Genomic DNA, 7,401 nt, shown 5'->3' with positions numbered 1-7,401 from the left:
CCTCTCGGTGCTCTCCTCTCTTCTCCTCTCCTCTCATCTCCTCTATTCTCCTCTCCTCTCTTCTCCTCCTCTCTCATCTCCTCTATTCTCCTCTCCTCTCTTCTCCTCCCCTTTCCTCTCTTTTCCTCTCCCCTCTCCTCTCCTCTTCAAAACTGAGTATGCTTTTTATGCTTTTTATAAGTTGCTCAATGGCAATGAGGGTTTTTGGACAGTATGGGGGGTGGGAGGGCTGCTGTGTGAGGGTGGGGAGGATGGGCAGCTTGGGCAGTGTTTAAAAAAAAAAAAAAAAAAAAAAACAGTATTCAAACACTTGATATAAATGTGTGTTAAGCCCCTCCTCTCCTCTCCTCCCCTCCCGACGCAACCTTCTCCAACAGTAGGCTACGTAGCTAATGCCCCCACGTAGCCTCTTACTCCAACAGCAGGGTACGTAGCTAATGGGAAATAAATGGGACGCCTCCACTGATGGAGCCTTGGCTCCAGTTTCCTGTGTAACTCATTTAGAACCGTGGGCAGGACACACAGTTTGTGTATATGTGTGTGTGTGTGTGTGTGTGTGTGTGTGTGTGTGTGTGTGTGAGAGAGAGAGAGAGAAAGAAAGAGAGAGAGTCTCAAATAGAACATGGTTATGAAAGATGGAATCATGCCAGATGATGGAACTCTGCAAAGTCCAGACCAGTTGATCAGCTGGTCACTGCAGTCGAAGTGGTAGATCAACCAAACCCGCATAATTCACAGCACACCTGAGCTACTGGTCATACCTGGCCAGGGCTGTAGTCAAGACCACCTTTGTCGAGTCCAAGACAAGTCCAAGACCAGGACTAGTCGAGACCAAGTCAAGACCGAGTCCAAAGAGGTTCGAGTCCAAGACAAGACCGAGTCCAAAAAGGTTCGAGTCCGAGTCAAGACCGAGTCCAGGATAGGAAAAAAAGTCTTGTGCATGACAGTATCAAGACAATCATTTTGGGTTATTATTATTATTATCTAAAAGCAAAAACAGTGTGAACACACCCAGGATTTGTAAGTGTAGCCATTCCCCTTCTCCAATATTATTATAGGGCTGTCAAACGATTCAAAATATATATTTTGAAATGAATTAATCTCGATTAACCGCAATTAAAAAGTTCCTAAAGACTAAAGCTTCAACATAAATCACAAAATTAATGAGTAACCACAAAGGTAAAAGTAAAACACTTTTATATTATTTAAATGATAATACTGACACAGTAATTGTGTTTTAAAGTATTAATTTCTTAAGAAATACTACATATATGATGCTGTTTAACTCATTTGTAAATGGTGCACTGTTACTTTAAGCCCATTGTGGCCACGTTCTCATAATGATCTTTTTTTTACCAGCTCCATTGAAATATAGCCTATAGCTAGTCCACAAGCTCTAATATTGTTTGTACCACATGTATTGTACAATATTAACAATGATAAGCATGATATTAAGTTGGTATAAACAGTTTTCATTCCTTTGGAAATAGAAGCATGTAATGGCATGATGCTAGCTAGACATTTTCTGTTTGCAATTAAAAGTGAATGATGAGCCTGAGCCAGTCACCTAGCTATCTGAATGGAATGTGTTTCAATCGGCATAATATTTGCTTCATGTAAGCAAATTATTGAAGACTTCAAGACTCACCAGTTCCATTACACAAAGGCAAAGACAACTCTTCATATTTTTGTCCATTTTTCAAATCACAGTGAGTGCAGCCTACATACATGTTTATAACTGGTCAGTAGTGGAAATCGGATAAATCCGCAATCTCCTCTAACCTCGTCTTTGTTGCCTTCCTTTTATAAGTTTCTTATATTAAAAAGGAGATATCAATTATCATCAACAACGACAAGCCAGCTGGAGCCTGCCAATCGGTTTCTCTCCTTCTCGTGTGCGTTCAGACGCGCTCTTAATTAAATGGAGTAGCATACGTTCAAGTTGGATCTTAATGGAGAGGAGCCGAAAAGTATCATCTTTATGTAACTGTTGCAGTTGGTGCATTTTGACATTGTAAACGTTATCTAACAAGAGTGAAAAGCAGTTTGCAGTAAAGCTACTATTTGACTAAATGTTGGTTCCTCTTTATCTTCAGCTAACTCCACAGACAGTAAAATAAACTCTCAGGCTTGCGGTTTTAGGTTTTGCGGCTTCCGTTACGTGACATCAGCCCCCCACAAAGGTAAACACTATTGAGTTAATATTTTGTAACGCATTATGTATTTCAAAATGAATCGCGGCGATTAACACGTTCATTTTGATGGCCCTAAAGACACCTGGACTCGGTCGAGACCAAAAGCCATATTTGGCAAGACCAGTGGCCGAGACCGAGACAAGACCAAGTCCAAATACTAGCGAGTCCGAGACAAGTCCGAGACCATAGAAAAACGGTCTCGAGTCCGGACTCGAGTCCAAGACCGGACTCGAGTACTACAGCCCTGTACCTGGCTTCCTGTCCTACCAATATGACACAAGCAGCGCACAACGCACAAGATCATCTTGGCAGGGGTGGTATCAAGGGCTTTCCTTTAGCGTCCACAACTCTTCAAACCTCACACTTGAGGAGGTCAATCCCATTCTGTTACACACAGCTACGACTATGGCTCAACCTCCAGTCCATCTCGTCCCACCCCTCGGCCAATCACAGGACAGAGAAAGAAAGCTGGTGATCCCGCCCAGTTTCTCACAACTCCACCAATAGGCATCACCCATCGTCCAGACCTCTTCATTCACCCCCTCTACACTCATCCCTCTCCTTGGGAAATGAGTGCTTCAAGGCAACCTCCGCCTCTCCAGTCGGGCAGACCGTGGGCACCATGAAGGATGGACACCATGGATGGTGGGCAGGGGAGGGGAGCAGCCTCCTCTTAATGGAGTCATTAAGCAGCCGACTCTCTCTCTCTCTCTCTCTCTCTCTCTCTCTCTCTCTCTCTCTCTCTCTCTCTCCTCTCTCTCTCTCTCTCTCTCTCTCTCTCGCGAAGAGCCGTGGGGGCAGGCTAACGTTCAGCCATAATGTCTGGAAGAAGTCGTTTGCCACCTGGCACTGATTGTTCCTCCATATATCTTTTAATTGGGCCCTGAGATACTGCACAGTATGTGTGTGTGTGTGTGTGTGTGTGTGTGTGTGTGTGTGTGTGTGTGTGTGTGTGTGTGTGTGTGTGTGTGCATGTATGTGAGTGTGTATGTCTGCCCGTGTGTGTGTGTGTGTATGTCTGCCCGCGTGTGTGTGTGTGTGTGTGTGTGCGTGCGTGCGTGTGTGTGTGTGTGTGTGTGCAACTGAGTTGAGAATGTTTTACTGGCACACAACTACAAGGCATCTCATTAGAGTCCAGCCAGGCGAAGGATAATCAGATCCATCCTTACCGGAGAAATCATCAGAAGCTTCCAGAAATGTGTCAAAGTCACCGTATGAGGAAAGCCCTGCGCACACGTGACTGAGAACAGCCAATGGGAGAGGAGCGAGGGAGAGAGAAAGCAATCAAGAATAGACTCAGAGTAAATACGTTTGTGTTAGCACTGCCTACGATTATCGGTTATCATGCAGTTGCTATACGTCTAATTTCCCCTCTGCTGTGTCTGCGACTAAAGCAGTGTTGGGTTGGAAACAGCACAGAGGCAAAACCAGTTGCGGTTTCTTTCCATGGGTCAGAATGGCTTTGGAGGTGAGGCTGTGGGTTGCCACCCCATCGGAAGATTGGATTTACCCTCAGGGCGTCTATATGTCTTGGCTGGGTCACCCAGCAATTCGGAAGAGGTCGCTCAAAACACGGCCCCGGTCACTGCAAGCTTTGTTTTTTTGGTGTTTTATTTTTTCCCCTCTAACTCTATCGCTATTATTTTCCTCAAGCGAGTGAGAAACAGCAAGTTATTATCCGAGAGTGAAGGAGGGATGGAGTGAAGGAATGGAGGAGAGAAAAAGACGAGAAAAATAAGTGAGCCCCTCGCTCTTTTGGCCAAGGCAATTAAAGAGCACTTTTCAATCAGCACTTCAGTGGGTTCATTAGGATACCACATGCAGCGCTATCTGTCATGGTGGAGCACTGACACTCATTTGCATAGCATAAATCACACACACACACACACACACACACACACACACACACACACATACAGATATGCACACCATACACACACACACACACACACACACACACACACACACACACAAACACACACATACAGATATGCACACCATACACACACACACACACACACACACACACACACACACACACAGACATGCCCACAGTATATACAGCTCACACATGACTAAATTTTTCATTAAGCAAGACATTACTTCCTCCTTAAAAAAAATCAAAAACCAAAACAAAAATAATCGACACCCCACCATATTTGTCTTGCGTTGATTACATTTTCAAAATCTATTCTTAAGGGCTAAATGCAGAGCCACTCACAACAGTCAGTAAACAGCAAACCACGCAGCTGCTAGCCTAATCTACTGCACTGGCCCTCATAGATTAACTCCGGGGAAAGAGTTTACTGACCGTCAACACGCTACGCTGCCCCCTCCAAGACTCACCTATTATATAAGGCCAGTGGAAACACACAGGAAGTGTGTGTGTGTGTGTGTGTGTGTGTGTGTGTGTGTGCGCGCACGCGTTTGTGAAGGGGATGCTAACAGGGTCTAACTGCATGTGATCGTCCCACGATGGCGTAGAATGGGGGCAGCCGTGGCCTACTGGTTAGCGCTGTGGTGTGTGGTGTGTGCGTCTCCCTCCCCCTCTCCCTTCGAGCGGGGCCGAGTTGCTATCGCAGTGATATCAGAGCTTTAATAATGACAGACGTGTTATATGTAGTTGAATATTAATTTGTGTTAACGTTTATCATGTACCAAACATACCGTGTATGCCTTACTTGTTTAGAGCCGTTTGCTAACGTTATCATTATCAATCCAGTTCAATGGTGGTTCGTTAGCTACCAAACAGAAGTTTGTGTGTGTGTCTGGTCTGTCTCACTCCGTGGGACACACGCATCACAGCGATATGAAAGTGCTGCGCTACCTGAAGGAGAGATTTTAAAACTTTGAGAGATATATTTTTATACCTTTTGACGTTGATGCCGTTTAGAACAGAAACATCTGACACCACGTTATTTTCCTCTGCTGATTTATGTTCTGTGGTTGACAAATCTGGCAGCTTTTTTTTTTTAAATATAGACATAGAAAAATTCAAACCATGCAAATTACAAATCAAGCACTTTATTTCAATAGCTACTTTTCAGGCTTATTGTTTTCTTATATTATTTAAATCTGTTGACAAAGGACATTTTGTGATGACCTGAATTATGTCTGATAATATGTCAGCAAGCAATGCATCATCAAGGCTGTGTTGTAAGATGTTGATTAAAGCATTTTGCACAGTTAACCATATTCAGTGCACCCATCCATAAGTTCAATAAATGTTCCTTTTTTAAATTGAGACTTATAACATTTGTTATCATCATTTGTGTAATTATGTGTCATTTGTATGATGTAAATTGAGGGAGCAAAATAAAAGCAGTATCGGCTCCAAATATCGGCTCAAGAAAATCGGCAGGCTGTATCGGTCATTGGCTAAGGCTCATGGAAAAAAATTGGTATCGGTATCGGCACTAAAAAATCCATATCGGTCGATCCCTACTTCGGACTTGACCAGTTGTAACCCCGACCAGTAGGCATGGCTGAAGTGCCCTTGAGCAAGGCACCTACTGTAACCCCTCACTGCTCCCCGAGCGCTGCTGTTGTTGCAGGCAGCTCACTGCGCCGGGATTAGTGTGTGCTTCACCTCACTGTGTGTTCACTGTGTGCTGAGTGTGTTTCACTAATTCACGGAATGCAGAGACCAAATTTCCCTCACGGGATCAAAAGAGTATACATACATACATACATACATACATACATACATACAGAATTGCTTTCTGTCCACACTGGACAGAAAGCGATAAACATGTTGTTCTGTTGCGTTCAAAATAACAATGTAGCGGCAGGAATAACAAAATAGAAAAGATCCTGCTTAAAACGTTGCACCGCATAGCATAACATTCCAAATCAAACTGATTTAGTACCTGACTCTCGATCACATCGCATGACATTTGGATATGGTGTAACCTAAATTCCTACCTATCTACTAAAGTTATCTACTTCTGCTATCTTCTACATATCTACTACCGCTATCTACTACTGCCGCTATCTACTACCGCTATCTACTACATAATCTACTACCGCTATGTACTACCGCCTCATTCTACTACCTACTATCTACTACCGTTATCTACTACCGTTATCTACAGTGATGGGCAGTAGCGTCGCTACTTGTAGCGACACTACTAGCTTAACTACATTTGTCAGTAGCTTGGCAGTAGCATCGCTATTTACAAAACCAAGTAACTTTTCAGTAGCTAAGCTCTTTTATTGATCAAGTAGCACAGTAGCGTCTCGAAAGCAAATTTCTCATGGACATTTCTGACATTTCACACATGACAGCGTTTCCCTGCAGCCATCAAACACATAAATTAGGAAAACAGGATGTTTCTGTGTCAACGACAACACGCCGGGTACAAGTGCATGGGTAGGCCTACAGACTAATGTTCACAGTGATGACACACCATAGACAGTAAGCGCACAGTAAACACACACACACACACACACACACACACACACACACACATACAGACACTGGAGGGAAAAGACAGAATGGCAGAGAGCCCAAGATCCGTTGAAGAGCATGAACATGTTACACCGTGGCCATACCTTCAAAAGTACGAAAGAAATATATTTTCAGATGCCTTCTGTGTAATCCAAAAAAAAAATTCCTGTCGACATCAACAACATCCAACACAAACATACGAACACACGTTCATGCTCTGATTTGTATTTATTGTTTTTGGGTTATTGTTCAATGAATAAATCATATTTTAGCCTTTATCTGACTGACAGTTGTGTTGATCACTAAAATTGCATTGACTTGGCATGCAGTTTGATTAACTGAAAGTAGCTACTAATGTAGCCTATAAAGCTACTTTTGACAGTTTGTAACTTAGCTTGCTACATATTTATGGGTGGTAGCTTCTGTGTAGCGAAGCTGAATTTATTGTAGAGTAGATGGTAGCTTAGTTCATTACACATATCAAGTAGCTTGCCCATCACTGGTAATCTACTACCTATCTACTAGCCTTATCTACTACTGCTATCTCCTACCACTGCTATCTACTACTGCTATGTACTACCGCCGCTATCTACTACCGCTATCTACTACCATTATCTACTACCTATCTACTACCGTTATCTACTACCTATCTACTACCGTTATCTACTACACATCTACTACCGTTATCTACTACCGTTATCTACTACCGCTATCTCCTACCACCGCTCTATTACCGCTATCTACTACTGTTATCTA

General features: G+C 43.2%; 1 protein-coding gene across 1 annotated transcript in view; it reads right to left on the bottom strand.

Moving 5' to 3' along the window:
* Nucleotides 1-7,401, bottom strand: part of LOC121696183 — a 45,263-nt gene that overhangs the window by 5,313 nt on the left and 32,549 nt on the right. The gene's annotated exons all lie outside the window — the stretch shown is intronic.

This window comes from Alosa sapidissima, chromosome 21 (genome assembly GCF_018492685.1).
Source record: "Alosa sapidissima isolate fAloSap1 chromosome 21, fAloSap1.pri, whole genome shotgun sequence".
NCBI classification, from domain to species: domain Eukaryota; kingdom Metazoa; phylum Chordata; class Actinopteri; order Clupeiformes; family Clupeidae; genus Alosa; species Alosa sapidissima.
This window is presented reverse-complemented; position numbering and strand designations above follow the sequence as displayed.